General features: G+C 41.2%; 1 pseudogene; it reads right to left on the reverse strand.

The window, feature by feature from the left end:
• Positions 1-417: 417 nt before the first annotated feature.
• Positions 418-17,495, reverse strand: LOC143402011 (butyrophilin subfamily 1 member A1-like; annotated as a pseudogene).
• Positions 17,496-27,785: the final 10,290 nt, after the last annotated feature.

Here is a 27,785-nt window from a genome sequence, read left to right on the forward strand (position 1 = left end):
TCTGCTGGCCGGAATCGACAGATACAGAAATCCTGTGGGGAGCAGAGTCTGGATCAAGAGTGACAGGCCCTGTTGAGAGAGTTATCAATCCTACAAGGTCCTTACCTGCCCCAAAACAAAGCACACAGCCACCCCCACCACCTTACAGCCATATAGCTGCCTGAACTGAGGAGGGAATAAGCCTCCTGAGATTTGAGTCTTGTAACTCAAGCCCACATCAACAACCAGGAGAAGGAGCCAGAGGCTGATTTGGGGGGTAGATTTGTGACAGGACCCTTGAGAACCAGTACCAGTTTTGTGGCCATTACTTCTGCCACAGCAACACCACTGGTTATGCCAGCATCTGAATCACCACAGAGAACTTAAGGAGAAGGCAGAAGCCATGAGGGCAACAGGAGGAACATCTAGAAGCAACAGTCACTCACAGGCTTGGAACTGTTCCTTCCGCCAATCTACAAGAGAACACACATCTCATGTCAGGGATTTGCAGAGTCTGTACACATCAGGGTCAGCACCCAGTCTTCTGAAACAGCAATGTGGGAGGAGGAAGGGAAAATCTGTGTGAAAACATTCAGCTGATGTATTTGTTTCTTAACACACACACACACACACACACACACACAAGACCCAAACATCCTGCTGCAGCCTTCCCATGAAGACTAAGCCAAAACCTTAACAGCTCAGGATCAAAATGCTGGATATCAATATAAAAAGTCACTATTCAGATTTAGCTACCAAATAATGCTTTCTCAAGACACAGACACACAACCATCCTGAAACTAGGTTATCTTGAGATATAATTGAGGTTAAAAAAATTTCCAAGACCTCCATTTACTTATAAAGAACTGACTTTGCTGAACTTGTAAGGTTAGTTCTAAGCCATGAGTAGAGAATTACATCTAGCTTAGCTGAGCTTGGATAATGACTATAAATCATGAGTGCAGGGACCTCAGAGAAATCTTACCCAGTTAGGTATCAATGGAGAGGGTTTTAGGATGGGAGAGAAAGAAGTTCAAAGCAAGAAACAAATATATCCAGTGAGAAGTCAACACTAGTGACTTTTCTTCCACTTCTCACAGACCAATAGGAGAAAAACATCCTTACAGATATGGGAGAACCCAAAAATATTGGACCTAGTCATTTGTCTCCCAAAGAATTGCCTGAAGAGTTTAAAACTTCCAGCTATGATAGAACCCATAGTCCTAAACTCCAGAGTGTGTGGATATGTTAAATATATGACTAGGCAACTTTACCAATGTGATTAAGATTCAGGTTCTTGAGCAGAGGAGATTATTCTGGATTCTCTGGGCCAGTCCAAACTAATCACATGAACCCTTGTGAATAGAGAGACCTTTCTTGCCTGTTGTCAGAGAAGCAGATAGAATCACAGAAACAAGAACAAAAACATGCTGTGCTGCTAGCTTTGAAGATAAAAGAACAGGCTCCCAAATGAGAGTATACAGATGGCCTCTAGAAACTGCACAAGACAACAGCCTCCAGAAAGAAACACAGACTTTTCCACACATTCTTGGACTTCTGGCCTAAAAACATGTAAGATAATATATTTGTGTTGGTTTAAGCTACTAACTGTTTTTAATATTTATTTTTTAGTCGTAGTTGTCAATACCTTTATTTTTTATGTGGTGCTGAAAATCGAACCCAGAGCCTCGCACGTGTTAGGCGAGCACTCTACCACTGAGCCACAACCCAAGACTCAAGCTACAACTTTTATAGTAACTTGGCAGCAAATAGAAAACTAATATGCCGACATAGATGACATACCCCATGTGGAACAAAGCACTGGCAGAGAAATGTGCTTACAGAAACCATGAACCCCCTGTCTCCTGCACTTAGAAAACTGAGTACCAGGAAAATCTCACATTCTCTGCTACATGGTGAAAAGACAGGGGCCCAGTGAGCCAGTGAACCAGAAAAGGTCTAAATGTCAGAAGAAAACATTCAATGGCAACCAAGAATAAGTGACACATACCTAAGACTTTAACTCAGGGTCAGGGGAAGGGGGACCAAGCAATAAGATGAGACCTGCCTTTACTCAGGAGACACCAACCAAGAGTCTTATGAACCAGTTCAGACTAGCCGACTGATGAAGAAGACCTGAAATAACTAAGAGAAAACACATGATCCCTCTTCCCCCACCGTCCCAAGGCCACATAAGTCTCCTAAAACCACCATACTCCCTTTTGGGAAAATGTCAGGAAGGTAGTTGACCAAAACAAAGTCTACATATGTCATACACTCAAAAATGTCTTCAGCTGGAAAGCTTTTGCTTCCAACATGGCAGAGCCTTAGGAACAAGATTAGAATGATTAACCTAATAACTAAACAACATATTTATTTCTTAAAGATTTTTGTTTAAATTTGTTCTCCCCATTTCCACTAATATATGTTCAATCACCTACATGGGTATTTCCATCTTTGTTGAGTTGCTTGATGGAAACTAGGTCATATAAAATGGCTGAGTAGACCCAGGTAACCCTAGGAGAAAAGTAAACTTTGCTCATTTTTTACTAAGACATTAGTTGAAATTCAATTATAATTTTATATATAATAACTGATGGAGATTATCAAAGAAGAAGAAAAGAGAGGAAAAGGAAGCAGACGAGGGAGAAAAGGAGAAAGACTGAAAGAAGAAAACCTTTTGAGACTCTCCAGTGTGTCAAGCACCATGCTATGCACCTTAATGCAGCCTTCATATAATTCCCACAGAAAATTTTAATCTATAACTCATTGTTACAATTTCATGAACAAGATGAAATAGAGATTTGTCCACCTCATACTATGCACCTGTCAATATGACAGTGTTGATTCTAGTATAACAATGGTGTTTATCCTTACAAATTAAAAGAATATGGAAGTGTTACATGAAAACTTATAGACATTAATTCAGCAGAAAATGGGGAGATGGTTAAAAAACAGACTACGTGATCCTCCTTTTTTAATAAACATGTCCCCAGGAAAATCATTAAGATTCTCAAAGAGTGTTCCTCAGATATTTGAATCCAAAGCCTCCTTGATGCCATGACTCACCCTTCTCTGTCTCTCACAGTCTATATCCCTGATGCCAAAAAGAAACATCCAGAGCAGGAAAAGGGCATATTATACAAATTCAGATGGCACAGGTCCTAAACTCACCCCCAGAGTTAAAGAGTCATCTGGGATTGTCTTTCATTGCATTGGAAACTACCTTAGCATATGCCTGTGCTAACCGCTACTGGAAGGTGGAGGTGGTCTCATAACAGGTGGTCTCATTATCACAAACTCAATGAGATGATTACTTAGAAATGGCTTAATGGAATTCACACACACACACACACACACACACACACACACAATGTATTCACTGAAAACTCTCAAAGATGTATCAAGGAGTTGGTTACATTTCAGGCACACAAAAAACCCCACAAATCTTCTTCACACACAACTCTAATCACCTTGGATGGAATTTTCCATCTCACTGCTTCAGCACACCCAAAATGTCTATGTGAATCTTGGGCACTCTACTTTCTTTCTCACCTCCTCTCTTCTCCCACCTATCCTTTCTTTTCTGATTTGTTCCAACCCTTTCTCAGGTAAACAATATGAAACTCTCCAGGTTTCTCTTTTTATGATCTTCACACATTTAAAAAAAATCAAAGATCAACACACAAATGAAAATTTTCTTAAAAGCAAAGAAAATTATTGTGAACATCATAAATTGCATTGTGTTCCTTATATACAAACACAGAATTTGTATATAATTTCAAGTGCTTCACAGATCCCCTAAGCATCCTGGACCCAAAATTCAGAACACCAGAAACTTATTTCTCAGAAACCAAGGTGCTTGGAAGAAACCCAGCTAGGACAGCGAGTCAGAGTAGGAGGTGGCTGAGAGAAGACTAATATCCAGAGGACCAGAAAAAAAACAAGAAAACCAAACCTGGACCCAAACAATAGGAATCTGTGGTAAAGGGAATAGAGAACAAAGGCCCCACATTAGGAAGATGAATTTCCTAAACTGTCAAATATGATTTCTGGAGTTTTTTGGAGACCAGCAATTCCTATCCCCAGTTCCAACCCTGTTCCATCCAGGCTCTGCTCACAACTGAACTCTCCAGTGTCACTGTACCAACAGTTAAACGTGATTGAAAAACTAAAATCAAAATTAAAAAAGACATTTGGGAAATTACCAAAAATGAAGAATAATTGAGGGCTGCGGTGGTGTCTCAGAAGTAGAGTGCTTGCCTACCATGCATGAGGCACTGGGTTCGTTCCTCAGCACCACATAAAAATAAAATAAAGGTATTGTGTCGATCTACAACTAAAAAAAATGTTTAAAAAATTGAAGAGTGTTTAAAAGATAGGAATATGAGGTGACTTCTTTGATCCAAACAGAAGGAGTCTCTGTGGTATTCCAATGCAAGTTACAATCATTTTTCTCCCATTTACGAGAATTTTGCTTTCCTGTTGTGCTTGGCTTTGGTTAGTTTGGGCAGGGGACAGATTAATGTGTGATAATTATGAAAGGAAAAAAAGAGAAGTTAAAAGTATTTGCTGGGAGAGGTGGGAAACAAATTAAAGAAGAGAGAACAGGAAACCTCATCCCATCCTGGGTGGAGGCCACTGATACAGAAGGTCAGAAGTGGAGCCTGGAGGAGGGAAGGCCAAGGAAACATCAGAGTCACTTACCTGCATACAGGGGGGGCCTTCCTCCAGGCTGAAAGGGAACACATGGTGGTGAGACACAGCTAAAACAAGCCTGCTCAGCATGAATGTATCTGCCTTGGCCTCCCCTCCATTCTAAAGATGAGACTACCCACAGTTGGAGAGAGTCAGAAAGGAGATGGCCTCTTGCAGTATGCAGGGTCTGCAGGGAGTTGTGGGAAATCCCCTGGACCACAGATGAAGACAGCGGCTTTACAGGCCAACTTCTTCCACTGCCCCACTGGTTTCTATCTGTCAGAAAACCATCTGTCTCAAAACTCATAAAAGTCCATATTCTATTTGTCTTTATTCAGTTTTGCCACTAAGGATAAAAATTATGCTATATGTGAAAATATTTGAGAGAATAAAATATAATTCACTCTGCAATTGTCAGGGGTATTATTATTATATCCAGGCTTTTTCTAGCAAAGATATATTTGAAAAGGGGTGGGGATGTACACCATGGTAGAGGGCTTGTCTAGCATGTGAGGCTCCAGGTTCATGCCTCAGCACCAAAAAATGAAAAAAAATAAAATTTAAATTTGAAAAGACACTTGGGAGATTACCAAATATGAAGAATGATTTAGAGACAGCAATGAGTTCTGGGGTAAAACTGACCAGTTTTTCACTTTGGTAAATATTTCTAGACAATAAGAAACAGTTTTTAGGAAGTACTTGGTTCACTCCACCACATTTCCACCTGTGATGAGCAGCCCCCTTGAATTAGCACCTTCAAGAGCTACAGAAAACATAATCCCTCACTGGCAATTTGTAGGGACACAAACAGAAGGTCACACTTCTAAACTTAATGACACCATTTACTTACATAGATCATTTAATAAAATCATACTATCTGCCTTTAATCTTTTAGGTGCAGTCCAACAGCTAGATGCATTGAAGGAAAAAAAAAAATAATGGGCAATCCAGGGTTGAAATAAGATGCAGAATACATGACACACCATGGGTCACCATCACACCCAGGTTTCCAAGCACTAGGTAGAAAATAGAAGCCAAAGTCAAAGAAAGTACAGGGTCCAGTGTTCTGGCTTCCACTAGCTTCCCAAGGATGGGGACCCACATGTCTGTGCCTAGACAGAAACAAGTACAGGGGACACCAGGACACAGGTAAGACAAGGAAACAAGCATTATCTGGAGAGTCACTTACCAGACAGATAAGCAGCTTTCCTCTGATCTGAAAAACAAGAAAGAAGGGAGCTAGGAACTAGAACATGTGCTACCAAGGAAACAGAAAATTCAGAAAGGAAAGAAGAACTTAATGAGGTCTGCCTTGAGTTCATCTAAAAAAAATGAAAAAAAGTATGAACACCCATCCCCAAGAAAAGGAAAGACTGTGTGTCTGGAAAAACCTAGGAATAATGTTTTTGCTCACTAGAATTTCTAACTACAAAACCACCCAACCCCACCAGTCTCTAGCTCTCCTCTCTGATCTCTTCAGTCACCTCCTCTGGGCCCAGGACCATGGGTCTCCCTAGAGAGCCTAGACTCTGGCCCCTGTCAGCTGTCCCTCACCACCAGGTCTCCACTTACCCTTTGCGGTCTTACCAATGGCCTTCTGCACCTCTTCCTTTGCCTTTTTGTTCCTCCTCCTTAAGCTGTCGCAGATGCTCCTTTTCCTGCCTTCTTCTGGAATGTGCTTTTCTGATAAAATAGCAAGCCCCCAAGAGTAGGAGCCCCAGCATGGTCAGGATCACAGCAAATGCTGGCTTCCAGGGAGAAGCCTGAGGTGTTGAGAGCCACAGCTGAAGGGGCCCCAGCAAACTTCCAGCTGCCAGCAAACTTCCAGACTACCGGCTTATGATTGGCTCACAGCGGCCCCAGCAACATCTAGCTGATTGGCTCCTCTGCGGTGATGCTCATTGGGCTGTTTCCCTCCCCTTTCAGACCACGGAGCTGCTCATTGGGGGACTTTTTTGGCTCTGCCCATGCGACCCAGCCAATCGGCCTCAAGAGCAGGAGGATTGTGGGAGGTGGAGAGGCTGGTGGGTGTGAGAGTGGCTTGTGGGAAGCCGGTGGTGGCAGTTGGGCTCTGAGGGTTTTTCCTGAGGAGCTGTTTTGTGGTTCTAAAAATAAAATTAGTTTCTTTTGACAAGTGGCTCCTGAATTGTGCCCAGCCAGACTGTGGCATTTGGTGGCCCGTACAGGGAACAAACCCATGACCTTGGCATTATCAGCACCAAACTCTAATGAATCCAAACCCAAAAAGTTTAGAGTAAAAAGGGCCATCCTAAGTTTATCTTTGGGGAACATATACCCCTTCCCAATTCCTTCCTATTTGCTTTAATAAGTACATTTTAATAGTTTGATGAGCTCTTTCAACTATGCCTTGTCCCTGTGGATTGTATGGGATTCCTGTAATATGAGTAATGCCAAATGATGAGCAAAATTGTTTAAAAGAGGTAGAAGTATAACCAGGGGCATTACCTGTTTTTAACTGTTTTGGAACGCCCACAGTGGCAAAATTTTGTAAGCAATGAGCTATAACATCTTTAGTTTTTTCTCTGGCATGAAGGGAGCTCATCAAAAATCCAGAAGAAGTATCAACTGTAACATGCAAATATTTCAATTTTCCAAATTCTGGCAAGTGTGTGACGTCCATCTGCCAAATATGGTTAAGTATCAGTCCTCTAGGATTGACTCCAAGATTAACTTGTGGTAAAAAGGTCACACAATTTTGACATTGTTTTATTATTTGTCTAGCTTGTTCCTTAGTTATTTTAAAATGCTTTTGTAAAGTATTAGCATTGACATGGAACTTTTTATGAAAATTTGTAGCTTCTTCTAGTGTAGAGAAAATATGTATGTCATGTGTAGTTTTATCTGCTAAATCATTGCCCAAACTAAGGGCTCCAGGCAATCCTGTATGTGCCCTGATATGTCCTATAAAGAATGGATCTTTTCTGTCCCAGATTAGGCTTTGTATAGTGGAAAGCAAAAAGAAAACAGTAGAGGAAGGGGAAATCCTACCAGCATCTTCAAGAGATACTATAGCATTAACTATATACTGACTATCAGAAAATAAATTAAATATAGAATCTTTAAACATCACAAAAGCTTGTAATACTGCATTAAGCTCTACCTTTTGAGCTGATTGTTTGGGTACTAAAAATGTAAAAGTTTGATCAGGTGTAACTATTGCTGCTGTACCATTATTTGACTCATCAGTGAATATATTTGGAGCATTCATGATAGGTGTTTTTCTTGTCATTTTTTGGAAAAATTACAGGATGTGATGACCAAAACGACAATAAAGGATTAGATGGTAAGTGGTTATCAAATGAAACATTAGATTTGCACATGATTATTGCCCAAGTATTTAACTCATTAGCTAACTCATCAATTTGATTCATAGTATATGGAATAATAATTTTATTGGGGGAAATTCCAAACACTCCCTTTGCTGCTTTTATTCCTTTGAGTATTAATTGTCCTACAGCCTCAGGATACCTAGTAAGAATAGTGTTAGGAGAATAAGATAAATGTATCCATAATAATGGACCTTCTTGCCAAAATACTCCTGTAAGAATATTTTTTGTTGGTAGTACAATAAATAATAAAGGCAAACTTATATCAATTCTATCCAAATGCATATTTTCCATATGTTTCAATGATTTTTAATGCCTTTCTTGCTTCAGGCATTAACATTCAGGGTGAATTTGGATCTGATGGACCTTTTAGGATATCAAATAAAGGTCCCAACTCTCCTGTTGGTATACCTAGATAAGGTCTTATCCAATTTATGCCTCCTAATAACTTTTGAAAGTCATTAAGTGATTTGAGTTGATCTACTCATATTTGAATTTTTGGTGGACAGACCATGGTTGAGGATAATAGAACTCCTAAATAATTAATTGGAAAATTTAATTGTACTTTATCTATTGCTATCTCTAGATTATAATTTTTTAATAAGTTTGTAAGTGTGGCATAACATTCTAGCATTGTGTTTTTAGCTTTGTGTGCTAATAATACATCATCCATATAGTGAAATATTTATAGTTCAGGATTTTGATTTCTAAGTGGCTGGATTGCTTTGTTAACATAAATTTGACACATAGTTGGGCTGTTAGCCATCCCTTGAGGGAGTACTTTCCATTCATATCTCTGATCAGGACCTTCATGATTCAGTGCAGGGATAGTAAACAGAAGGTTGTATATGTCCTTCCGCTAATTGTTGTTTGACCAGGTCATGGGCTGCTTTTATCTTTTCTTTAGTCAGGGGCCACTGAGGAAACCATACTGGTCTTTCTGATTTCCAAGTAATTTTTATTGTCTCAGTGGCCCTTTCTGAAAATCCAACCCATGTCTGTCTGTTCTTGATCTATTTGTATTGGTGCTGCTATACCTTGTTCTTGTTTTTCTAATCTTTTTCCTTTCCTAAAACCTTGTCTAGTCATAATAGTGGGTGCATTTTGGTTGATGTTATTTGTTAATGTCAAACCTAATTGATCTAGGACATCTCGTCCCCATAAATTTATGGGAAGATGATCCAATACATATGGCTGTATAGTTCCTTCACATCCTTCAGGATCCTTCCAATCTAATACTATTGCACTTCTATGGGGATTAGTCGCCACTCCTAGGCCTCAAAGCGTTAGAGTTGCTTGTTGAAATGGCCAATGTTTTGGCCATTCTTGATGAGAGATAATGCTAAGGTCTGCACCTGTATCCAGTAGCCCATTAAATTCATGTCCTTGAATATTTAGTTTTAGCATGGGGCGAGAATCTAAATTTAAAGACAGCATAGCCCAATCTACACCTGTGGAGCCTAATCCCTTGGAACCTCTTTCTATAGCACGACTGGAAAATTTATCATGTAGGCTTGGTATTATTAGTAACTGTGCTATTCTATCCCCTGGTGAAATTACTGATATACCCTTTGGAGAACTGGCTATAATTTTTATTTCACCTTCATAATTGGGATCAATTACCCCAGGACTTATCATAAGTCCTTTTAGAGTAGAAGAGCTTCGTCCCAATAATAAGCCTACTGTTCCTTTGGGAAGAGGTCCTTTCACCCCTGTGGGAATGATTTGAACTCCCATCTCTGGAGTTAGTACTGATCTGGTGGAGGTGCAGATGTCCAACCCTGCACTCCCTCTGGTTTGTCTGATGAGGGATCTGATGGACAATGTGTCCTGGGCACTACACTGATGGGGTTGCTGGGTTCCTCCAGTGCTCCATATATTTGTGGTTTTGGGCCCCGGAGCATTGGGCCCCCCTGTCCATTTTTTGGCAATGGAGCCCAATGCCTTTCTCCATGATATCATGGATAAACACTTGATCCTTGTTTGTTTTTTGATAATGGAGTACCCTCTATGGTGGTTTGAGAATGTCATTCATTAGCCCAATGTCTCCCTCTATGGCATGGTGGGCAAATACCCGGTATTCTACTCATTTGATACCTAGTTTTGTTAAACCCTCCTCCTATGGGGCAATTCCTTTTAAAATGTCCTGTTTGCTCACAATTGTAGCATGTTCTTGGCCTGCCATCTAAAGCCTGTTTTACTACAGCTGCCACAATTTGCCCTTGTTCATTAATGTCTCTGGCATCTAAAGCCTGTTTTACTGCAGCTGCCACGACTTGCTCTTGTTCATTAATGTCTCTACATAATTTAATATATGTGCTTAAATCTTCATGTTTCCATGGTCTAATGATATCTCTGCACCAACGATTCGCTTGGTCATAAGCCAGTTGTTTTATTAATGGCATTGCTTGTTCTATATTCTCAAAAACTCTGGTAGCTGTTTGAATAAGCCTATCTACAAATTCAGCGTAAGATTCATTAGCTCCTTGTATTATCTTAGATAATTGACCTTGTAAACCTCCATGTCCTTGTCCATGCCTTAACTGCATCTACAGCAATTTGTAAATATACACCAGTATCATATGCAATTTGTTGCTGCTGATCCTCATAAGGTCTCTTTCCTAACAACATATCTAGATTTCTCTGAGGATAACCAGCTGCTGCATTTCCCCTAGCTGTCTCCTTGCAAAATTCCTCATTAGCAACCTTCCATAACAGGTATTGTCCTCCATTTAGCACAGCTTTACACATATTAGCCCAATCTGCTGGCGTCATGTTCAAGTTGGTAATGGATTCGACCAAGCTTGCAGTGAAGGGTGCTTGAGGACCATAGGTTGTTACAGCCTCTTTTGGCTGCTTCACTGTTTTGAAATTTAAAGCATGGTAAATTCGCTGCCCTCCTACCTCAAATACAGGGCATGTTAATACTTGAGATCCTGTCTCAGGATCCCAACTATCAACTGCGGGGGTTGGGAGCCTCCCAGCCTATGGAGGTGGTGCTGTTGATTGGACACTTATGTCCTCTGGTGATAGAAAGGTGTTAGTAGCAGTCTCTTGTAGAGGTGGTGCTGTTGGTTGGACACTTACACCCTCTGGTGATAGAAAGGTGTTAGTAGCAGTCTCCTGTTGTAACTTTTCCCCTGATGGCTTTTTCTGCTCTAAACTTCCTTCCTCTGTCTGACTAGCTTGAAAGACCTTCTCTTTTACTTGAATCTTTTCCTCTTTCTGACTAACTTGAGAGACCTTCTCTTTTACTTGAATCAATATGTCTTCTCCTTCCTCTACCTTTGTCTGACTTGAAGGCTTTGAACTAAGCAAACCAGATACAAACGTCCACAATGGCAATGTGCCAACTGGCAGAGTTCCTGAGCTGTTCTTTTCTATTCTTTTTAAATCTTCACCATGATGGTTCCATTGTGATATACTTAACAACTCCTCCTTAAAAAGCCATGGGCTACATTTTTTGTATTGTATCAACATATGCCCTGACTGCTCTTGATTTTCCTGGGATGCCTCCTTCCTCTAACAATTTACTTAACATTCTTTTGGTTTGTTTTTCACTAATTTCTGATCCCATATTTCTACTATAATACAACCCAACAAGATGACGCCAAACAAAACCGAGACAGAATGAAACAAAAAGGGAACAACAAAAATTCATTATAGCCTCTCTATCCTCCTGACATGTGCATCCGTCCTTTCTCCCTATCTGTTCCTCAGATGTAAATAGTTTTTCCTCAGATGTGAGCAGTTTTTCTTCCGTCTCACTCATCTCCAGGGACAGGCAACTTAAAACAAAAATGAAGCAAAACAAAAGAGGAATCTTAAAATGGCTACCTATCCTCTCGCCCTGCCCTCAGGGGCGAGCAGTTTACTTACCCTCAGTCCCTCCCCATGCGAGCCACCAAATGCCACAGTCTGGCTGGGCACAAACGGCCAGCTGGGCACAAGAAAGGCTCTGTGGCTGAGGCAGACAGCAGGTCAGGGACACACCCAGGAGAGCCAGCACACTCAGAGAGGCCAGCCCCTCCCCACAGCTCTGCTGGGAGTGGGAAGCAGCACTGACCTGGGATGTAAATAGCCATGGCCTTCTCCTGGCCCAGGACAGGGTTGAACACAGAGCAGGTCACATTCCCCACAGAACTGTCTCTCAACACCGAAGTGGCCTCCACACTAAACAGCTCTTCACTGTCTTGGGTATGGTCCTCAGAAAGTGCTGGGAACTTGTTTCCACTGAGGTCTCTCCACTGCTCCTGGGGCTTTGGGAACCATCCTTAAGCTTTGCACACCAAGCGTACTCCATCCTCTTCTGTCCCTTCTATGTGCACTTGGGGGTCAGAGCTCATCCCTGTGGGTAGGAAGCTGTGGAGCGCCAGGAGGCCACCTTGGACCCTGAGACCCCAGAGTTGCCTAGATATCACAAAACTTCAGAGGGAAGGATTTCATGTTGAATTCTGGGAATTCTATGGGAAGAGGGAAGAAAAGGAAGGAGCACAGGGACCCACACAGGGCAATGGGTTCTTCTCCCCAACTGTGAGGCCAAGGCAAACAGGAAGAATTTGATCCCAAGACTCCCTCCTTGAATCTCAGTCTTCTCATCTCACACACTCTCCTGAGATATCTGCCTCTCTGTATATCATGTCCAAAATTATATAGAGTGACCATCTTGTCTCCTGAATTCTCTTCTCCTACACCCATGTTCCCATGAGTTATCTTTACCAGGTTTCCTCACATACACATCAAACTCAAAACTCAAAACTGAATTCATAAATTTGTACCACTTTTGATAAAACAAAAATTAAAATCTCCCTAATTCCAAACCCTTATATATACCTAGTTCTCCCACTTCCACACACTTTTACAGCCGTTATCTTCTGCCTCTGGGCCCAGGCATGGGATTTGATTTAGCCAATGAGAAATTAGCTACTGTGTCTAGTGCAGAGGTTTGAAAAGCACTTGCACCTTGGTTTTACCCTCTACTATTTCCACAGGAGGACAATCCTGGGATATCCAGTGGAGAATGGACTCATGTGACATTGCCTGGTCAACCTGATACAGTTGCTCTAGTTCAGCCAAATGACCACCTAAAACATGAGCACACCCAACCAAGACGCACCTGGTGAACTTTTCAGCTGACTTATGAACAAATAAAAATTACAAGTAAAAAGCTTAATTCTCCCTGTTGAATAAAAGATTTTATTCTTTTTTCTTATACCATTTGCTTTAGGAAATGTCAATTACAAATAGGTGCTTTCTCCTCTTTTGAAATGTTTATATATGATTTTGAAAACTGGTTAGGTTTTCTGCCAGCTTTGTGGTTCAGGAATGCCTTTCTCAAGGACCTGGGAGCCATTTCTTTGAAATATAAACATTAGGGAAGATAGCAACCCTTTGCCCCCTTTTGTGGAAAGATAGGAGTCTAACTTATGTGGGTATCTTACTCTAAGTTATAAAACTGCTTCCTGTTATAAAGCTGGAGGAGTTTATTTTGCTTCCAGATGAAGCCTATTAGATGACCCAGATGGTCTCCCAAACTACCAGGTAAATTTCGGATGAGTTATATGGAACAATAGTGCTTTGAGCCGTCTTAGTGGAGGATTACTCATTGTTCATATTGAAAACAAATATACAGGAGATTATATATGATTGACTCTAAAGAGAAAGAGGAAATTATTTTTCTGGTTGTGTAATCCGTTCACAGATCACCATACTATGTATCACACTCTGGTTTGATGCTTATTCAGTAATAAAAGTGTTTTCTCCTAGCATGGAAGGGATATTCTGGTTTAATTATGTTTCTGAAATATGACCAAAGATGTGAGTAAACCCAGGTGAGATAAGCCAAGTTCAGCCCCAATTAATTGAACTCACTTAGTGCCTGAATTAATTACATTTTTATTGCCAAATGCACCTGAGATTGTGGCTGTTTGTAACACAGCATTATCACAGCAGTAGAACTGACACATAATTATCAATAGTCCTGCCACAAAACAACAAATGGTTCAAATAAAATCCTGGAAGTCTCTGAACCCTTCTCCTCCCCTTCCAAACTCTGTGCCCATAAATCTACTCAGTTGACTCTAGTTTCTAAACCTGTCTGACCCCTCCTCTCCCATCCCACTGCCATGCCTCAGGTCAGGCACTCATTTTCTCCACATCATAACTACACTTCATGCCTCCTTCTTGCTCATCTCCAAACCTCCCATTCACAACTGCCAACATGAGCATTCCCTGAATGGCTCCATTTAGAATTCCCCTACTCTGCATTCGAACTCCATAACACAGCACACAAAGCCTTTACTGACCTAGAAACTGCCTTCCTCTCCAACACTTGTCCCCAGACTCCACCATCTGAGACCCTCAGGGTCCACATACTCAATACCAAGAACTATCTGCTCAAATGCAAGTAGCCACAATCACCATGTTGTCTGCCCTCTGCCTTTTCACATTCCAGCCCATCAACATCCAGGGCTCTTGTGCCAGCCCAGGTGTCCACTCCTAATGATCTCATCCTGACACCTGTGAGTGGTGTTAATGCAGGACCATCTCTTTATTCCAGTATTGCCACTTCTTACCATCCTCCCTTCACTCCTCCTACCAATGATGATGGCCTCATTATACCCAGAATAATCAACCATACTCCTACTTCAAAGGTTTCATACCAGGTGTTCCCTCTACATTAAACTCTTGCCCCCCAGATATCCACCTGGCTAAATACCTACTTCCTTTGAGCCTTGCTCAGACTGTCAATAAGGCTCTGCCTGAGTCCGTATGTAACACTGCACCTTGTCCCAACTTCCCAGCCCACATCCTGTGCCCCTTTCTGAATTCTACTTAGTCTTTTGTCTTAAGTAATTATCACCTTATCACATCTTCTACTGAGTTATTTATTATAATTTTTCTTCCTTTGTCTCTTGAAAGTAAACTCCTCATGGCTGGGATCTCTGTTACACTGATATATCTCTGGGCACAGGATAAGTCCGCACATATTTTAGATGCCCCCAAACAGTGCTTGAATTGAATCAATGAATAAAAGATGAGCCACTTTTTTCTTTCATTTCACCTATAAAATGTGAGGCTTAATTTGGATGATTCTTGATATTCCTACCAAACCCAGTACTCCCAAGGTCTCTTGAATAAACATCAAGAAACTAACCTGCCACCTTCACTTCCAAATCAGCCTCTTCATAGAAGCCTCCATGTCTAAAGAAGCAGGTGTACATTCCATTGTCAGAATCCTGGACCTTGTGGATGTACACAGAAGCCTGCCCTTCTGAAAGGAAGTCCCTCACCAGTGAGGTCTGCCCTCTGTACTCAGCCATCTGCTCCTCAGTCTGTTCCCATTGGTTCCAGTAGATGAACACTGCCTATGAGAATGTGGTGCAGAACCACCCCAGTTCCATGTTCTCTGCATTCATGGCTGGGAGTAGGGCGCAGGGCAGTATGGCATCCTTGCCCAGCACTGCCACAATGGGGTGTTGAGGGCCAACAACCTAGAACTGCTCTGTGAACACAGACATAGGGGAAAGGAAGCTAGAGAGACCAAAAAACAGAGAACACACACCACCAGGTGGGAAGGTCAGGAAAGCTGGGGCAGGGCCACATGAGATGAACCCTCCAGTCTGATAGATTTGGAAGAGGTCTTCTGATCATAATGATGTGGCCAGAAATGATGTCAAGGACACTCCCTCATTGTCTTCTGGTCCTGGTCCCAGGCCCTTCCATGAAGTAATCTCTAATTCAGTGGTTCTCAAGATTTCATACACCTCAACCACTAGGATGCCTTATAGAGCACACATCACTAGACCCCATTCCAGAGCATCTCCTTCACTAGATCTGGGATGGGCAAATGAATGTGCATGTACAAGAAGTTCCAAGGGTGGTCTGGGGATCACACATTGTGAATCCCAAGTCAAACTTGTCCTGTCTCAGGACAAACCTCAAAACTGACAAAGAGCACACCTGACAAAAGTGCAACCCTCTTTGGTCATTCAGTCACACCCTGGAAATTCCCCTCTTCCAATTCCAAATTTTTTACTTCAGTCTATATTTTTGACCTCCACTGAGGGAGGAGAGAAATACATATGCACTTTAAAACACAGAGTCAAATGCTACTTACTGCTGTGAAGATCCTGCTCTCATCATTCACAGAAACCCCCATCACTGCATGTTCAAGAAGCAAGTCGACATCACTCTCCACCCCTTGGTGCTCTTGGGCTTCTGAGGCTACACATGACTCCTCTGCAGGAAATGCTGCAATGGGCCTCCAAAGAGCTACTCTCAAACCATGTGTCTCTCCACTCTGGTCTCAGACACCTTTAAATCTCAACTGGAGGATGACTAAGATTCCTGATCTCAGTGATCCTGTTAACATGTGAGCTGATCCATGCTGCTGCTCTGCTCAAAGCCTCCACGTGGCTTCCCACTTCTCCCCAGGCCTGACAAGGTGGACCCTCCTTCCCAAGATGCCTCTGAACTCACCTGCTACTTCTCTCCCCATGGGTTCTATTCCAACAACACTGGCCTCTGTGCTTCCTCACACTCAGCACACTGCCAGCCCTGCATGGGCTCCTCCTCTAGGAGTCCTTCTCCCAAATGGTCCTACAGCTCACTCCTCCTTCTCTAGGGTTATGTTCCCATCTACACACCACCTCACTGAACACTGCTGCCTGCCCACACCCTGCCTCCCATGTCCCTGACTGCCCACACCCTGCCCTGCTACATTTCCCATCACGGTCATCTCCTCCAATACACTTAGGCCTCTCTGCCTACTTGCAGTTATTACTCACTCTCTCCAACTAGAAGGCAAACTTTATGACAGAATTTCTGTCTGATTCTTTCATAGAATACCACCTAACAATCAACATTTCATTAATATTTCAGGAATAAAATGAAAGAATTAATGCTTGCAATACACACCAAAAAAATGCAAGAAAACAAAAAATGATGGAAAATATACTTTCAAATGTTTTATATCCTGCTGTTTAAAACCACAAAGGAAGACCAATGGGGACACTCACCCATGGACAGCTGGACAAGGAGAAGCAAGGAAGTGAGACAGCAGAGCAAGGAGTGACTGCAGCACCCTTCCATATCTTTAGAGCTGGGAAGAGAAATGGGGATGAGGGCCAAGACCTGCAGGCAGGAGGCAGGTCCAGCCCAGAGCTCTAGCACCTCAGCATAGAGAGCAAGGCTCAGGGCTGGACAGCAGTCCCCTGCTGAAGCAAAGCATTTCCTAGTGGCACATAATACTAACAGGGTGGTGGGCCCCCCACAACCCTAACACTGACAAATAGCTGAGCCCAGGATCCTTCCAGCTCTTCTGGGAAGACTGTGGTATCAGGAAACCATTAGAGTTCCCTGGTAAGAAAATGTTCCTTTCTTTCCCAGGCCAACTCAGGGCAGCTCTACTCATCCCAGAACACCAGGCTCTTCCATTCCCCATACCTGGAGCTCTGTGGTGGAAGCCATTCCTCTATCTCTCTGTTATTCACACACCACTCATGACCCCCCAGAAAGGAGGGCCCAGATTCAGGGCTCTCATCAGGAAGGACATCCAGCTCCTGATTCTCTCTTGTTCTACCCTCTAGTTATGCCCAGGTTTGGCCTGGGCAGCGTCAGAGACACACACAACCTCAAGGAGGCTGTAGTGCCCATCACAGGAGCCCAGAACCCTGCCCTGCTTTTTTAGATATGGAGTTCACATAAACCTGAATTATCCCAGTCCCTTCCACTGTGGGCTCAGGACATGGTGCTTCATTGGCCGCACATAGCCCCACCAACAGGTTTGTCCTTTCCTCGGTTTCTTTAAGAAAGATTTCATCCTGAGAGGTAAGGGACCCTTCCTGGAGACAGAGCATAGAGCTAATGAGCCCTGATCAGAGAAAAGACCCCAAATCACCTACTGTTTGGAAGTGGCAGGGAGAAGGCAGTCTGTGGTATTGGGAAGAACAAATTCTGGGAGCCAACTCCTAGGCTGCCCTCCAGACTCAGCCACTCTCCAAATGAACTTCTTGCCCTCAGTTTCCTTATCTGTATGATGGGCATAGTTACAACAACTACCCCCCAAGTTTGCAATGAAAATGAGGTGAATTTATAGTCACTACATGTAATTAGAAGAGGGCCTGGGCCCAGAAAATGTTACAGAAATATCATTAAAACAAATGAATATAGGAACAACCCTCATTAAGCTTCTCCTGGTTCTTCCTAGAACAAGACTGTCTCACCTACCCACTCCCACTGCCTCTCGCACCAGCTCATCCACAGCTTCTTCCTGCCACCAGCTTCTCCCTGGTTTCCTCCACTTAGGTCACAGGTGTCTTCAAAGCCAACTTACCTGCTTCTGTGTTCTCCCACCTATGAAAGGCTGTGACTTCCTGGAGCACCTCTAAAAACAGCAGCTGGAGATAGGTCAGAGTCACAAGGACCCCAGCAGCCCCAAAGGTTCCCTCAGAATTTGCACCTGCCCCAAACTTCACTTAGATCCCTACCCTCTGCTTCTGAGTCCAATGCTGAGGTCCCAAATTCCTCATTTCCAAAAGGCAGTTGGTCCCCAGGAATAGGGGGAAAAAGCAGAGCCAGACATACGTTGCAGTGATCTCTGCAGAGTCTCTGACACGGGGACCCCACTAAGCCCTCCCAGTTAGAGGAGCAACCCCTCTCTGGCTCCTTCCACCATCTAAAGCAAAAACTTGCAAAAGGAGCCTGGGCAGAGTGTGCCCTGCCCTCTGGACATCGCTCCCTTTACCAGGAAGAAAGCAGCACAGCAGAGTAGCAAAAAGAGGGTGCCCACAATTTTCCTGGAACACTGCAGAACAACCCCACTTAGAGGTGAAATGCCACAACCACCCCACAATGCCACCACCAATCCCTGCCCTAAGGGCGAACTCTAACTTGGAAATGTTAGGGACATGATACAAAAAGAAGAAAACAAAATTATATCGAATCCCTACTAATTATCAAGAACTGTGCTACATAAATTTTATTTATGCCATCTCATTATTACAATTGCAGAGATAAAGCCATGAGCCCTGCCATCTGATAACATCAATCTAGTATCTTCCCAGAGGAGGGAGATGCTAGATGTGCCCGGAGACTGCCTCCCACCACCACATCTCCAGCCCAGCCCAGCCCCCTGCCCCAGGTAACTCAAGTGAGCAAGATCCTGAAAGGGACCTTGGACTCTTAGTTGCCTCAATTACATGGCCAGAAAGCTTATCTCACCCTGACCTGAGCATTCTCCCTCCCAAGGTGCACTTTGCCTTCCATTTGGGGAGGAGGGGGTGGAAGTAGTGACAAAGTGCAGATCAGGTCTGCTTAAAGAACATTGGCAGAATACCTGACCAGCACTGACAGGGACACCGAACGAACATGAGCACTGTCCTCTCCAAGCTCATCAGGATCGCCGTTCAGCTGCTTTGACAAGAAACACTATTCAGTAAACCACAAATAATTTTCTTGTATAAACTTAAATGATCCTGATACTAATGAGGTTAATATTAACTTTCTTTCAAGACCAACATGTAATAAATACCTCTTATCTTTTCCCATATTAAATGTTTTCTAAATAGCATCAGATAATTGCCAAAATCATAAAACAATGGTTAATGTAAAATATATTAAATGCATTGAGATTCTAAAAATGTGACAGTTGATATAAAGTAGTTAATCCCCCATACCCCCAATTCAGTTCATACTTCGGATTGAATACATCCTGAAATATCCAACCAGCAGTGTCTGAGAGACCTCCTTATGCCTCTGTCTCTTAGTGGAGCCAGGCCCTGGCCCAGCCCCACCCTGAATTCAGCTACTGAGCCCTCCTGGATGGAGCACCTACCCCACCACCTTCTGCATGATCAATTCACCCCTTCCTCATCTGAGATTCCAGGGACATAAAGTATCCCTCTCACTAAAGCCCTGAGATAGAGAAGGGTAAGGGAGTGAGACCAGAGGGAGAAAAATAAACATGCTTATAGAAAGTTGACTAAAATGTATTAGACTAATGAAAAGCAAACAATAAATAAAAATTTAAAAGGAAAGACAGCAGACTGAGAGAAAGCTGCCATAAAAAGGAAGGAGCAGGGCTGGGGTGTGGCTCAGTGGTGGAGCCCTTGGCCAGCACATGTGAGGCCCTGGGTTTGATCCTCTGCATCACATAACAGTAAATAAAATAAAGGTATTGTGTCCATCTACAACTAAAAATATTTTTTTAAAAAAAGGGAGGGTTGAGGAGCCTGGCATTGGTCTGACCTATCAGGAGATGGACACCAGAGTGAACATATTGGCCCAGAGTATCTGAAACATGTTCCCCAGTTACTGCAATGTCAGATCAGTTGCAGAGAGCCAGCACAGGCACTGACCATATGTGTGATCCATCAGTGACCCGGGAAGAATTTACTGATCCTCCCAATCCCAGGTAGATAAGGCCCATGTATGGTCATGGGTGAAACAGGTGAGACCCAGTGGAGGGATTTCAGAACTGGGTCATGGATAAAGGCCTAGAGGTCTCAAAGGTGAACCTCTGCCCCTCAGAGAAGTAAGGGGGGCCCAGGGCAGGAGAGGCCCTGTCCAGCCCCAAGAGGCATATTCTAACAGTCCCTGGGATGCTGCACATCCTGTTCCTCTCCTGTCACAGAGACTCTTCCACCCAGGCAAAGCCAGGGCCTCTGCTCTCTAATAACCACAAGAAATACTTAGGCACACCATTCACTGAGGGTCATTTTACCTGGAACATTTTATACTTCATTCCCATGATGATTCAGTACAATACCATGCAGTGATTCTCACTGTCCTCATTCTAGAGATGAGGGATGGCGCCTCTACAATAGTGGAAGTTTTCCAAGGTCATAGAGTCAAGTGGACAAACACTGACAGGGGCAGGTCTGCCCCAAGGCACAGTATAAATCTAAAAGAATTGAAAGCACCAGCACTTAGGATGCTCCAGGGACCTGGGGGTCAAAAGGGGAGGCAAAGAGTACATTAGAACTTTCATCATAAACATTTTTATTGGTTGTTCAAAATATTACAAAGCTCTTGACATATCACATTTCATACATTAGATTCAAGTGGATTATGAACTCCCATTTTTACCCCAAATACAGATTGCAGAATCACATCCGTTACACATCCACATTTTTACATAATGCCCTATTAGTAACTGTTGTATTCTGCTACCTTTCCTATTCTCTACTATCTCATCATAAAAATTTTACTCTTACATCTATTTGTTTTGAGATGAATAATATGTGTACATATTTGTTAGCTGCATGTTCAAAATACATAACTTTAAGGAAGGGCATGTGGGGCTGGGATTGTGGCTCAGTGGTAGAGTGCTTTCCTAGCATGTATGAGGCACATGGATTGCCCTGATGCTTTGGGGTAACTCTGCTCATCATGGTGGGAGCACATGCAGCAGCAAAACATCTCATCTCATGGCCAAAAAGTGAGAGAGACAAAGAGAAAAGGGTCCTAAAATTTCCTTCAAGGGGACACCCACAATGACCTAAAGACCTTCAGTTGGCCCCACCTCCTAAAGGCTCCACCATCTCCCACTGGCACCAAGGTAGGAGTCAAATATTTAATTGTGGGGGACATTTAAGACCCAAACCATAGTAGCATGGTACCACTCCATATTTCCTGGTACTAAGCCAGAGAGATCACACCCCTGTTCTCCCTCAGAAAAATGACACAGCATTTAATACAGCAAGCAAAATCCCCACGATGCATTCAACTGTGAGTCCAGTCAGATCATCTTTTGTAACACTTCCCAGTGTGGACCAGGGCAGGCCAAGGTCCAGGTCAAAGGAGCAATATCCAGGGGGAATGAGACAATGTGGAGCAGGAACCCAACTTTCTGTTGCCCTTGCTTCTTCAGAGGTAAGTTGATAAAGAACAGGTGGGCTGGGTACCCTTCCTCCTGGTGCTCAGCTCACAGAATCTTTGTTAAAGTATCCTGCAGGTACTAGAGAGGATGATGGACATGGAGAATAGTCTTGATCATAATAGGATTATTAGAGCATCCCTCTAACCATACTGGAAAGGCCATGTGGCTAGTCAATGTAGAAAAGTAGAGAAAAGAAAGAAGGAAAGAATAAAGGACCCAGTGGAATTGAAAGATTAATGAACTCCCTCAGAACCAATGATGAGACGTCTGGAATAGGCCGCACCCCAGAGACTCTGGTTTTTCTCCAGAGCTTTGTGTGGTGGGAGGACACATAGGAGGTGCCAAAGAAGGAAAACTAAAGCCATTTGGGGAGGATGACCCTTGAGAACAGAAACTAACTCTCCCAAACGTCCCTTGGCCTTTCTGAGAGTCCCTCTCCCTCTGGTAAAGAACTCTGCTTCCCATCAATGTCCTCCTCACTGAGGCAGAGAGAGTCAGAAACGTGAGTGGAAAAGGTGATGGACAACAAGTAAAGGTTCATACAGAGAATGAGGCAAAGAAAACAGTAGCCAAGGACTTTGTGATGAAGTGGAAACTGGAAGGTACCCAGCTATGTGGAAGACCAAGGTAAGGGAATGAGAAGGGGGTCCATGGTTTTGAGATGAGAAGCTTTCAAGGATCTGAATTCCAGTCCTGTGGGGATGATCTGGAAAAGTCTCTTGCTCTCTTTACTCTTCTTGTCAATTCTGCAGGGGAAATAATACTTGGGTATGTTGCAACTTACATTTCAATGTTTCATATTTCCAAATTAATAAAAAGATATTTTGTAACATGTTTATCATAAAAATTGCCTAATATAAAAATGTTCTATATACAACTAATATAAATATTTTTATAAAATTAATCTATTGGAAGCAAGAAAATACTGTATAGTTTTCATAGTCATAAATATCTTTCTGAGGAGCAATACTGACCAAGGATTATATTACACACAATTATGAATATTTATGGGGAAAAAGAAAATTCTATATGTGTGTGTATGTGTGTGTGTGTGTGTATGTGTGTTATTTCTCAAACAAACCACATTGACTCAATCGGATGTTTTTCTTTCCAGTTTTAGTTCAGTATCACATACTACACCAGTTAGGGGCAAGAAATTATTTATAAAACTTTTCTGATACTAAAATTGTAAATAAATAAAAAGATTCCTGGACAAGTATAGAAATCAAAGAACTTAATTAATCAGTATTAAAATTGATATTACTTTAGGCTGATTCACAGAGTATTTTAAGGAACAGGATGCTTATTGTGCAACAATAATTACAATTTAAATTAAAGATGCTATTGTCCAGCAATCCCATGACTACTAATATATCCAAAGGAAAGGAAATCAGTGTGGCAAAGAGATGTCTGCACTCCCATGTTTATTGTGACACTATTCACAAGTGCCAAAATATGGAATTAACCTAAGTATCCATGGATGGATGAATAGATAAAGAAAATATATGAACAAACACACAAACATAAACACACACATACACATATCTACAGTAATACATAATCTTTGTATTAGCATTTTAATGCTCCCATATGACACTGAAAGGACATAAAACCCAACACTTTAACGTTATTATGTTTTAAATAATTTTTCTTGGCAATATAAAAAGTGGATACCATGAATAATATTGAGGTACTACTAAGATAGGAATAAACCATGACAAAAACAACCAGAGACTGAGTAGAACTGCTCGAAAAAGGCCTTTCAGCAGCCATTTGATGTGGACAGTAAAGTGAAGCTGGCCTGTGGGGTTAAGTTCATGCTCTCTTATGAAATCTGGGGGGCTTTGCAGAAACTGAGCCTGAAAAAAAAACCTGAGCATCAAAAAATCTTTTGGAGAAGTGAGCTCTGCTATAAAACAAAGAGAGTAAGGTTTCAAGAATATACACCGTGGATTTGGATATAATAAATGTATCCAGGAAAAAAAACAGTCTGTCTTTTGTGTAATCAAACATTTCATTTACTACAAAATTAAAAATTTAAGGAAAGCAGTTTGCAACCTGGATCAGAATAAATTTCCAAGAGAAACTCATCACAATATGTATACCTAGGTAACTTATAAATCAAAACAATCTTAACAAATCTTTACCAACAGTAAGGGTGTTAAGCACTCTCTCTGGACCACTTCTTAAAAAAGATTACTTTTATTTTCTATGTATAAAATCTTTTTATCTGAATACAATCTTTTCTGTTTCAAAAGAAGTGTGCCTATAGCTCCTTCAAAAATAATATAGTTCATAAATGTACAGGCTAAATGGAAGGAAGGATATGACAAGTAATATTCTTCTGTTGTTTTTAAAATACTTTATTATGGTAAAAATGCTATCTTGTTCAAATACAAAATTATATACTGCTATGATCATGGTTCTCAGGATGATGTAAATAATCACTGGCTCCTCAACTGTTCACTATAATGTATCTTTTTAAAACAAATTAGGTATATATGACAACAAAATGCATTTTGATTCATTATACACATTGCAGCACATATTTTCATTTCTCTGGTTGTACACCACGTAGCCTCACACCCAAATGTGCAGTCTTAGGTGTACCTACGGTAATGACGTCCATCTCATTCCATCATCTTTCCTGCCCCCATGGCCCCTCTCTACCCTCCCTCCCCTTTGCCCAATCAAATTTTCTCCATTTCCCCATGCTTCACCCTCCCCATTTTGGATCAGCATCCACTTATCAGAGAGAACATTCAGCCTTTAAATTTGGGGGATTGGCTTATGTCACTTAACATGATATTCTCCAACTCCATCCATTTACCTGAAAATGCCATGTTTTATTCTCTTCTAATGCTGAGAATAGTCCATTGTGTATATATACCACAGTTTATTCATCCATTCATATATTGAAGGGCATCTAGGTTGCTTCCACAGTTGAGCTATTGTGAATTGAGCTGCTATGAACATTGATGTGGCTGCATTACTATATCCTTTGGGTATAGACAAAGGAGTGGGTCAAATAGTGGTTCCATTCCAAGTTTTCTAAGTAATATCCAAACTGCTTTCCAGATTGGTTGCATAATTTGTTGTGTTTTTTATTGGATTATTTTATTTTTTTATTTTTTTAAATACATGACAGTGGAATGCATAACAATTCTTATTACAATATAGAGCACAATTTTTCATATCTTTGTATATAAAGTATGTTCACACAATTTTTATACATGTACTTTGTGTTTTTTGCATTACAATTCTTATTAAACATATATACCACAATTTTTTCATATCTCTGTTTGTAAACCAATTCATGTCTTGATACATATACTTTGGATAATGATGTTCATCACATTCCACAATCCTTGCTAATCCCTGCCCCTGCCCTTTCCCTCCCTCCCCTCTTCCCTCTCTAGAATTCATATATTACTCCCATGTTCCCCCTCCCTACCCCACTATGAGTCAGCCTCATTATATCAGGGAAAATATTTGGAATTTGTTTTGGGGGGATTAGTTAACTTCACTTAGCATTATCTTCTCCAACGACATCTATTTACCTGTAAATTCCATGATTTTATCCTCTTATTGCTGAGTAAAATTCCATTGTGTATATATGCCACAGTTTTTTTATCCATTCCTCCACTGAAAGGCATCTAGGTTGGCTCCACAGTTTAGTTATTGTGAATTGTGGTTACACCAATTTGCAGTCCCACCAGCAATATATGAGTGTGCCTTTTCCCCTACATCCTCACCAACATTTATAGTTGTCTGTTTCTTGATGATTGACATTCTGACTGGTGTGAGATAAAATCTTAGAGTAGTTTTGATTTGCATTTCTCTAATTATTAGAGATTTGAACTTTTTTAATATATTTGTTGATTGAATGTATATCTTCTTCTAAAAAGTGTCCATTCACCTCCTTAGCCCATTTGTTGATTGAATTGTTTGGTTTGTTGGTTTTAAGGTTTTTTTGAGATTTTTATAAATCCTGGAGATTAGTGCTGTACCTGACATGTATATGGCAAAAATTTGCTCCAAAATTTAGGCTCTGTTCACCTCATTGATTGTTTCTTTTGTTGAGCAGAAGCTTTTTAGTTTGAGTCCATCCCATTTATTAATTCTTGATTTTATTTCTTGTGCTTTAGAACTCTTTTTAAGGAAGTCGGGGCCTAATCTGACCTGATTAAGATTGGGCCTACTTCTTCCTCTATTAGGTGCAGGATCTCTGGATTAATTCCTAGGTCCTTGATCCACTTTGAGTTCAGTTTTGTGCATGGAGAGAGTTGAGGGTTTATTTTGATTTTGCTACATATGGATTTCCAGTTCTCTCAGCACCATTTGTTGTAGAGGCTATTTTTTCTCCAAAGTATGTCTTTGTTGCCATTATCAGTATGAGATAACTGTATTTAAATGGGTTTCTCTCTGTGTCTTCTATTCTGTACCATTGGTCTACATGTCTATATGGGTGCCAATATCATGCTATTTTTGTTACTATAGCTTTGTAGTATAGTTTACATCTGGTATTGTGATGCCTCCTGCTTCATTCTTCATGATAAGAATCGCTTTCACTATTCTGGGTCTTATTTTTCCAAATAAATTTCATAATTGCTTTTTCTATTTATATAAGGAATAATATTAGGATTTTAATTGGAATCATATTTAATCTGTATAGTGCTTTGGGTACTGTGGCCATTTTGACAATATTAATTTTGCTTATCCAAGAGCATATGAGATCTTTTCATCTTCTAAGATCTTCTTCAATTTCTTTTTTTTAGTGTTCTCTAGTTTTCATTGCAGATGTCTTTCACCTATTTTGATAAGTTCATTCCCAAAGATTTTATATATATTTTTGAGGCCATTGTGAATGGGGTAGTTTTCCTAATTTCTCTGTCAGAGGATTAATCACTGATGTATAGAAATGCATTTGATTTATGGGTATTGATTTTTGTATCCTGCTACTTTGCTGAATTCATTCATTAATTCCACAAGTTTTCTAGTGGAGTTTTTTGGATCTTCCAAGTATAGAATCATATCGCCAACAAATAATAATTTGATTTCTTCTTTTTCTATTTGTATCCTTTTAATTTCTTTCATCTGTCTACTTGCTCTGGACAGAATTTTTCAAGAACTATATTGAATAGAAGTGGTGAAACAGGGCATTCATGTCTTGTTCCAGTTTTTAGAGGAAATGCTTCCAATTTTTCCCATTTAGAATGATGTTGGCCTTGGGTTTAGCATGGATAGCTTTTACAGTGTTGAGGTATGTTCCTAATATTCTGAATTTTTCCAGTGTTTTGAACATGAAAGGGTGTTGTATTTTGTCAAATGCTTTCTCTGTATCAATTGATAAAATCATATGATTCTTATCCTTAAGTCTATTGATGTAATCAATTATATTTACTGATTTCCATATGTTGAACCAACTTTTCATCCCTGGAAAGAACCCCACTTGATCACGGTGCATTACTTTTTTAAATATGCTTTTGTATGCAATTTGCCAGAATTTAATTGGGAATTTTTGCATCAATATTCATCAGGAATGTTGGTCTAAAATTTTCTTTCCTTGATATGTCTCTGCCTGGTTTTGGTATCAGGATGATACTGACTTTGTAGAATGAGTTCAGAAGGGCTACATCCTATTCTATTTCATGGAATAATTTGAGGAATATTCAGTATTAATTCTTACTTGTAGGTCCTGTACAACTCAGCTGTGAATCCATCTGGCCTCAGGATTCTTTGTTGATAGGCTTTTGATGGTGTCATCTAATTCCTTGCTTGAAATTGATCTGTTTAAATTTCGTATGTCCTATGACTCAGTTTGGTTTGATCATATGCCACTGTAGTGTATACTAACTCCAACCACAGTTTCTCTGTCT

Source organism: Callospermophilus lateralis, chromosome 6, assembly GCF_048772815.1.
Source record: "Callospermophilus lateralis isolate mCalLat2 chromosome 6, mCalLat2.hap1, whole genome shotgun sequence".
Taxonomy (NCBI): domain Eukaryota; kingdom Metazoa; phylum Chordata; class Mammalia; order Rodentia; family Sciuridae; genus Callospermophilus; species Callospermophilus lateralis.